Source organism: Myotis davidii, unplaced genomic scaffold, assembly GCF_000327345.1.
Source record: "Myotis davidii unplaced genomic scaffold, ASM32734v1 scaffold120, whole genome shotgun sequence".
Classification (NCBI taxonomy): domain Eukaryota; kingdom Metazoa; phylum Chordata; class Mammalia; order Chiroptera; family Vespertilionidae; genus Myotis; species Myotis davidii.
This window is the reverse complement of record NW_006294778.1, coordinates 3,831,416-3,840,931: the sequence shown is the minus strand read 5'-3', so window position 1 is coordinate 3,840,931 and position 9,516 is coordinate 3,831,416.

The window sequence follows — 9,516 nt, the reverse complement described above, 5'->3', positions numbered from 1 at the left end:
TATCCACACCCCCCCACCAGAGTGGTGCATTTGTTACAGTAGATGAAACTACTTTGAAACCTCATCATCATTCAAAGTCCGTGGTTTGCGTTAGAGTTCACTCTTGGTGTTGTACCTTCTATGGGTTTGAACAAATGTATAATGACATGTATCCATCATTATGGTGTTACACAGAGGTTTTTCACTGCCCTAAAAATCCTCTGTGCTCTGCCTATTCATCCCTTTTCCCCCTTCCTCAGTCCCTGATCTTTTTACTGTTGCCATAGTTTTGCCTTTTTCAGAATGTCACATAGTTGGAATCAGACAGTGTGTAGTCTTTTCAGATTGGCTTCTTTCACTTAGAAATATGCATCAACCATTGCATTTTCCAGTCGAAAAAGTGAGATTTGGAATATCAGCATTCTTGGTTAAAGGCTATTACTATTCTGCTCATTTATGAAGAACATTGCTATTTTAAAGAATGTTAGGTAGCTCACAGAAATTCCAGGAGGGTCAGAGGAGCAGGTGTGTGCCTAGTCAACAAGAAACAAGACTCTCATGGGGCGGCTCCAGTAAAGACATCGCTGTTACCATCAGAATAGGTTGACTGGTGGCCACCAAAAAGGTATATCCACACCCTAATCCCGAGACACTGAGAATGTGACCTTATTTGCAAAAAGGGTCTTTGCAGATGTGATTAGGTTAGGATCTCGAGATGAGATCATTATGGATTCTCTTGGTGGGCCTCAAATTAAAACAAAGCCAAAACCAAGTGTCTTTATAAGAGGCAGAAAGGAGAAAACACAGACTCAGAGAAGGCCAAGTGAAGATGGAGGCAGACATCAGAGCGATGCAGCCACAAGCCAGGAATACCTGGAGCTGACAGAAGACGGAAGAGGAAAAGATTCTCTTCTAGAGTGTTCAGAAGGAGAGCCGCCCTGCCGGCATCTTGATTTTGGACTACTGGTCTGCAGAACTGTGAGGGAATACATTTCTGTTGTTTTCAGCCATCGAGTTTGCGGTAATTTGTCAGGGCAGTCACAGGAAATGAATACACTGCCACTGGGTGCATGGGTGAACCTGAGATTGCATCCTGTAAACTCCTGGCAGCTGTTCCAAAGAGCCAGACCCCTCTGCCACCACCCCGGCCACACAGCACACATGTCTGATTGGCAGAGTCTAGGTCCCAAGCTGCACCCTAGCTGCAAGGGATCCTGGGAGAGCACTTCCAGGATCTGGCTTCTACCTTGAGTGGGAGAGACTTGTAATAAGGAATGCTCAAAGACGCTGGGTAGCTCTAAACATGACCAGCATCCTCTAAAAAGGTGATTTACCCAAAGTCAGTATAGTATTAGTGTGCTCAGGCTACTATAACAAATACCACAGACTGAGTTGCTTCCACAATAGACATTTATTCTCTCATAGTTCTGGAGACTGGAAATCCAAGATTGAGGTGCTGGCAAGGCTGGTTTCTGGGAAGTCTCTCTCCTCGGCTTCTAGGTGTCTTCCTTCTCGCCATGTCCTCACGTGGCCTTTCCTCTATGTGCCGGCCGAGAGAGCTCTGGTGTCTGTCCCTCTTCTTATAAGGACACCAGTCCTATTGGATTAGGGACTGACCCTCATTCAACCTTAATTACCTCCTTAGGATTCTACCTTCAAAATGTAGTTACATTGGGGGTGGGCTTCAACATGAATTTTGGGGGAACACAATTTAGCTCATAACAGTCGCACAGTTAGTTTGAGATGTGTTGAGATTTGAGGACAGGCATCCTGGCTCCCAAACCACCTCCTAGCACCTAGCTCAACTCCCACTAAACTTGGACATGCTGGGTCACAAGGTAAAAAACAGAGGTCCGTGTTAGCTTATTGCCTGGCAGGAACGGGGCAGAGAAGGAGAGGAAATGGAGCACAGGGGGAGGAAACTGGCCGAATTCTCTCAGATACATCAGTGGCTCGACTGTAGGTTCTGCTTTTCCATCTATACCAGTGATGGCGAACCTTTTGAGCTTGGCGTGTCAGCATTTCGAAAAACCCTAACTTAACTCTGGTGCCATGTCACATATAGAAATTTTTTGATATTTGCAACCATAGTTAAACAAAGACTTATATGTTTGATATTTATTTTATATATTTAAATGCCATTTAACAAAGAAAAAAATCAACCAAAAAAATGAGTTCGCGTGTCACCTCTGACACGCGTGTCATAGATTCGCCATCACATATCTATACTTTGTACTCCGTATATTCTGAGGCCTTAGTGGCAAGCCACAGAAACTGACTCTGATTTATACAGAAAAGGAGTTTATTAAGAGGATAATGGATAACTCAGAGAAACGCTAGAAGGGCTGCTAAAGAGCTAAAGCATTAGGGAGACGGCTGTAGTCATTATCACAGCACAGAGGCCATCCAGAGAGGCCACCACTGCTGTGGTCCCTGGATGCCGCCGCTGCCACCACTAACTCAGATCCTCTGTGCTGTCTCTGCTTCTCTGCATCAGCAGCGCCTGATTCAGCATATGCAGTGGGTGTCTCTGATTGGTCAGACTTAGATGTGTGTAGGCTCATAACAATTCTAAAAATATGCATTATCATTCCCACTTTACAGACAAGGAAACTGAGGCTTAAAGACATTACATGACCCGCCCAAGGCATGTTAGGTCTGCCTGACTCAACAGCCCCTTCTCCCAGGAACCACATTTGGTGCCTCAGCGCCATTGCTCAGAAAAGGACACAGGGCTGTTCCAGTGTTCTACCTACGAGGTAAGGCGGTCTGTCCCCTTCTCACTCCAACCTTCCCAGCATCAGGGATACGTATCATTTCGCACACACCTTTGCTGATTTGATAGACTAAAATGGTGCCTTGTCTTGGTTTTCTTTAACTATGAGGTTGAACATTTCCTCACATTCTGTTATCAAACTATGTTTCCTTTTTGCATGGGAAAAAGCCCATCCACGCTTTTTGTCCGTGTGTCTATTGGGGTCTCAGAGGCATCATCTTAATTGTTCCTCTGAGCGCTTCCTATTGCAAAGAAACTTAACTGCTCATCTTTCTTTTTTTTCTTTTTTCTTTTTCCCCAGTGAATATTTTCATTTGCTGTTTAACTGTGTTCATTTTCCTTTGACACAAAGGAGTTTCACATCTTAGGAACAAACATTTCACAATTATTTCTCAGGCTGCCCACATAACACAAGGGATTGTTTTAGGGCAAAACATCTCTAACACTGGATACTCAGATAATTTCCCCCTTTTCACGCCTTGCTAGAGCATAATACTTTTGGGTCCATAGGTCTTCGGTGAGCCCTTTCATCTGGAGAGAGAGGGCCATAAACAACTCTGAGAGGCATGGTTCTTCACCAAACCCCAGGGCAAAAACAAAACAAAACAAAACAAAAAACACGACAAGGGAACATTGTGCCAATAATTTACAGACTCATCTTATCCTCCCTCCCATCTAAACAGCTATTTGCAGGGAGAGAGGAGAGGAGGACCGGAGAATGCTAAGGCCCTCGCTTAAAGGTCATCAGCATTTGAGCTGTAGGAAGCAAGGGCTCTGAAAGGGAGCATGTCTGTGTGTGCAAAGGCAGGAACCCCGATGAGAGGTGGAAAAGCTCTCCTTTAGCCCCAAATGGCCCACCTCCCATCTCCCCTGTGCTTAGGTGACTTCTGCTCCCAAGCTCCTTTAAGCTGGACCTTGATAAGGCATGATCTCAACGAGAGGTCTAGAAGAGAGGCTGTCAGTTGTCTGTAGAAGACATTGACACGGTCCATCCTCTAAAGCATGGGTCTCGGTACCACATAACCTTGATTCATATCCCACCTCCCACCAGCGCTTAGCAGCTGTGCAAATGCAAGCACGTCCCTTCATCTCTCTAAGGCTCCGTGTTGTCACCTGTGCAAGGGGAGGCTCGCGCTGTCCTTGCGTGATTGCTATGAGGGTTAGCGGTGGGGCATGTTACGTGCTCAGCAGAGCCCGGCACGCAGTAGGGAGCCCGTTCTACCGTATCAGGAAATTAACTGGCAGGGGCTTGTGGGTCGTCTGCTTCATGCTTTGGCATCAGGTCTGTGGCAACGGTCCCAACAGTCCACCTTCATGAGCTTCGACTTGGGGTGGCCTAGGAGATGGGGCACAGCTCACCAAGTGACCCTGCAACTAACTGTACAGGATAGTGTAGACTGCGGAGTACAGGGACAATTTAAGAAACATAATCTTCTCGATTGATGGAAGTTATACACCTGTAGAAATTTGCTAAAACCCAGCAAATGATACTTAGGACAAGGGGGGTTTATTTATGTCTATTTTACTTAAAAAAAAAAAAACAGGAGGAAAAAAATCAGAAACAAGTTTGAACTTTCTTCGTATCTCTTCCTGCTTTGGTGTGCTTTCTAGTTTGAGTTACACAGCGGAGCAGCCACCACGAGGTTTTCAGTTACAGGTTAGGTTCTGAGCATCTTAATCTAGACCTGGCAGCAGAGATCAGGCCCTTTGGGTCAGGCCTGGGTCACACTGGGCACCACCCAGGCATCTGCTGGCCTTGTCTTCCCAGCTCCCTTCATGCCCTGCTCGGGGCACTGAGATCCCAGCTCAGGGGCCACTGTGCCAGGGTCCAGCCTCTCCTTTTAACCGCAGAGACCCTCTGCCTCCCAGGGCACAGAGCCGGAGGGCTCTCACTCCTCCCTTCAAAATCTCCCCCAAAGCTCCCCTTCTCTCCCTGGCATTATTTCTTCCATAGTTTTTTTTATTATCATTATTTTTTAAATATATTTTATTGATTTTTTACAGAGAGGAAGGGAGAGAGATAGAGAGTTAGAAACATCGATCAGCTGCCTCCTGCACATCCCCCACTGGGGATGTGCCCGCAACCCAGGTACATGCCCTTGACCGGAATTGAACTTGGGACCTTTCAGTCCACAAGCCGACGCTCTATCCACTGAGCCAAACTGGTTTCGGCTATTTTTTAATTTTTCTTTTGATGAGAGAATAAAGGGGAGGGGGAAGAAACATTAATTTGTCATTCCACTTATCTGTACACTCATTGGTTGATTCTTGGATGTGCCCTGACCGGAATCGGACCTATAACCTTGGCATATCAGGACAACGCTCTAAGCAATTAGGCTACCTGGCCAGGGCATCTCTTTCATAGCTTAAAAATTTTTCCCAAGAAAGTCTTTATTAACTCCCTCAGGCAAGGTAGCACAAAGCTTATCTGAAGTGGAGGCGGAGTGGAGAAGTAAAAAATACAGGGTAATAAACACAGATATTTCATTAAGTATTTCTCAGGGAATGTCAGAGGGCCTAAGTAACGCTAATGTCCTAACTGCGGAGCAGCAGGAGGCAGGGGGCCTGGAAAACGGTCACAGGGGCTCTGAAGGAGAAGCCCAAAGCATCGTTGAGGTTACTGAGTGCCATGTCACCCTCTCTGGCATCTGGCCAAGGAGGCAGCTGCAGCCACCTTCATGTTACAGGCGGAGAAAGCAGGGCTCAGAGAGGTGAAGTGACCTGCTCTGGGTCACACGGGTCCATCTGAGCCCTCAGCCCGACGAACAGTCTGGAGAGGAGAGAAGGGACCGTGGGGCCACTGCCACTCGCTGCCTGGCTTCTGGCTCTGTGACCTTGGGTCTGCCAACACCACTGTGGGCCCCTGGGGGTGTTAGGTCACCTTTACTGCCTCAGTTTCCTCCTCATGAGAGAATAACACTGGCCCCCATCTAGAGGGCTAGGGTCAGGGGCAATGTGTACTGAGCGGGACCTGGCCCGGAGAGCTGTGGAGATGGAGATGCACCCCTGTCTTATTGGGGGTGCCCTGGTGGGGCGGGGGGAGGTCTTTTGGTTGCAGCCTGAGAGCTTCTGTCATCTGGGAGTTGACCAGGGGCTGCCTCTGAAGAAATACTTGAGAAGGATGAGCAGCTCCGAGGGGCCAGGAGGGTGATGGAGGCCACCTGGGGGCAGGTGGAGCGGGCGTGGGGCAGGGTCCAGGTGCCACAGACCTGTCTCCTCGGGAAGGGGGCAGAGGAGCCACGGCAGCATCCGATAGTCAAACAGTAACAGTGGGCACATCTTTCCTCCTCCCTCTCCTCTTGCTCATTTTCTTCCCATTCTCTCTCCTTTCTTCTCTCTCTGTCCCTTCCATCATTTCTCTCTCCCCCATCCTGTTCTAAAAGGCCGTGAAGCGCAGCCTGCTCTCCGCTGTCATGAGTGACCTGCTTGTGTACCTGCGGTTTACCTACCTGTAGAAGATTTGTACCCTGGATCTCCACATGCTGTGCACAAATGTTTTTAAATTCAACTCCACAAATATTTACTGTGCTCTGGGTAACTGAGCGTACTTTGTGCTGGAGGTGACAGAGAGATGCAAATGGGCAAAGCCAGTCCTTGGAGGAGCCAGTGTGGGGCCCCTGGCCGGTGCTGGCAGGACACATGCCCCCCTGCCCCAAGGAGGCTAAGGAGCTCTCTGTCTACCAGGGCCCTGGGGCCCACTCCTCTCCCCCCACAACCTGCGGAAAGGGCCATGGCTGCCAGTCCCGCAGGATCTCAACAAGACGGTGCATTGAAGGCGTCATCTGCAGGAATGAGGTAGCACTCGGCCTGCAGGGCTTGGTGAATATCTGTCTGTTCGCCGCGAGTGGCACAGAGGAGCCGGAGTTTGGGTTTTGCAACCATTTCTTCCTCTCCTTATGAATGATCTGGGATCAATATACGTAGGTCTTTTCCTCAACGTGTTTTTTGGGGCCATACCCAGCTTTGACACAGACAGGCCCCAATGCCATTTGCAGGTTATTGAATTTGGAGAGGAAGGGTTCATGCCTAAGGATCAACCGAAAGGTTAAGCCAAGTCCTATAATGAGCAACGGTGACTATTTGCAGAAGCTCTTGGGGCAAAACAGAATTTAGAAAAAGGAGGGAAAATAAGATCCAAAAAGGGACTACAAACTTGCAGCCAGGAAGACGGTGCCCCACATACTTTAGGCTCTCTGACTGCCTGACTTGGGCATAGAGTGGAGCAGTATATGAGTAGTTCTGGCCGATAAATGATGGACAGAGCGACACGTGCTTCCGTGGGCTGGATCTCTGAATTGTGCCACATGTACAGCTCCTCTGCTGATCCCGCAGGCATGTGGTGGAGTGAGATATGAGCCCTGGTTGCTTTAAGCCACTGAAGTTAGGGCTTGTTTGTTACTGCAGCAAAACCAGCCCATCTGACTGTTACACTGGAAAGACAGAAAGCTTGATTTGAGAGGCAAACTTCTGTTTCCCTCTCCACAAAGTTCAAAATATCAAATCTCCTTTTCCCACAACTTTATCAGTCAACACTGTCCTTTATAGGACCAATATTTATCATGTAGCATGCACAAAAGTTGTAACCGAGTTTTGTTAGGATGCTAATGGAAAGGAAGCAGTGACTCTACTTTTCCCTCAACCCTAAAACAACTAGTTGAACTTTCTACCCCAAGAAAGCGTCACCTCTCCATCTCTGACTTATTTGTACCTACTAGGTACCAGCTGCTATGCTGAGCATCACAGAGAGACAGAAACGAACAAAACTCAGCCTAGTAGGTACAATGACTCAAGAGGGGTTCGGACCTAGTGCTCAGAGCACAGAGGCCACCTCAGGTGAGAAATCAGGGCAGGCTTCTCGGAAGAGGTGGTAGTTTCCCTGTCAGAACCTTACCCCTCACTGTATGTTTAGGCCAAACCCTGATTGTGGAAGGCTGGGCATGGCTCCCCATCCTTCCTCACCACGTGGGCCACCTTGACCCCTCCATGACCCACCAGGATTTGACATCTGACCTCTCCCTTGGCCCTGTGGCGTCCCAGGCTGCTTTATGCATGTCCAGGCCTTTGTACAGGTACAGTGTGGTCTCTGCCCTGGAAGGTGAGGGGCCCGCTGAGTGAGCAGGGAGCAAATCCCTTCACACAGCTGCTCCCCCCACCGCATTAGTGAAAGCAGGAATTAAGGGCAATCACTGGAGAATGACTTTGTGCTGGAGCTTGTTCAGCTAGGCTGCAACTCATTCACATGTGAGCACACACGGATACAGTCCAGAACAGCTACACACATACTGTGCTGTAATTGATTGTCTTCTGTAATCAAAGGTAAGGCTGCTGAATTCGCTGCTTCCCCCCACATGGTGACTGCTGGAGGAATACTTGGGGGGAAGGGAACTGAGGTCACAGCGGTGGTGTCTGCCGCCTGATCTGTTTGCAGGTTGTGTCTCTGATGTATTGAGAGGATGAGGCCCATTACATTCAGACTCAATAAGTATTCGTCAAATGCCTATTATGGGAGAAGCATTGAAAGACACATTATCTTGTTTCATCGTTAAGTTATAGTAGGAACGACTTGATTACATGGTACAAAAGTCAGAGAGTCTTTACAAGAATATTTTTCCTGGTATATTTTATTGTTAGAGTTTAAATAATGCTTTAGCTGTTAAAAATAGTGCGTACATTTATAAGGAACCTAGAGGGACATGACAGTGCCTGAATCTGCTTACAGAAACCACAAATGGCAGAAGAACAAGATCTGGGGTCCGGGTGGTAGATGGGTGGGCTGGGTTGGGGAGCCTGTGATCACGGTATTTGCCCGCATCCACTTTATTGATTGCAAAACAATCGAAGGCATGGAATTGGACATTTTAAATCACTGCACACAATATAAGAAAGCGATAGTCAGCCAGGCTTGGTCTTCCCAGCTGTTCTTGGATTTGGATGAGAGTGACTTCGCGGGGCATCCTCACACTCACATCCATCCAGGAGGCTGAGACTCAGGGAGCTCTCCCCTTAGGAGCCAGAGCTTTACAATCCACAGCCCGCTCTGCCCCGTGGAGGGGTGGGTGTCAGAGGCTCTGCATAAATCCCCGGGAAAGCTCAGCCGTCGCCCGACCCTGAGGGTGGGTGGTGCAGCTTCCCCTAACCTTGACCTAAAGTCAGCCTCGGTAACCCCTTTCCACAACTTCGCTCCAGCTGGGCTGTCGTTTCAAAGACAAAAAAACACCACCACCACGAAACCACCCCGTGCTGGGAGTCGGGAAGGGCTACTCGCTCCCTCGGGGGCAGGGACAACTTCCCGGCTACCTCCTCCGTCCCCGGTTTTTAAATCCTCGCACCCCCTCAGACCCCTGCGCGCTCCCGGTGCCCCACCGGCTCCCGCCACTTCCCCGTACAAACGCCGGTATGAGCGGGTGGCAGCACCGAGGCGATTTTATGCGTATTTTTTTCCTCCGGGTTTTGTCATGGAAACGCTGACACAACCTCCAGACGGCGGCCCAGCCGGCCGGGGACTGAGGGCTTTTGGGACCCTGCGGGAGCGCGACGCGCACTCCGCACTCCCCGGGAAACAGCTGGACGCGACCAAGTCCCGGGCAGGGGCGGGGGGACCCCGACGCCCCCCCCCTGAGCTCCGGGCCCTCCCTCCGCCCGGCTCTCCGCGGGCGCCCTCCCCTCGCCGGGGGCTGCGAGTTGCATTTGGTAAAACCCAGCCCCGGAATATATAGATCATTGGAGCGCAATGAAGTAGCCTTTGGAGAGGAGGGAGGGTG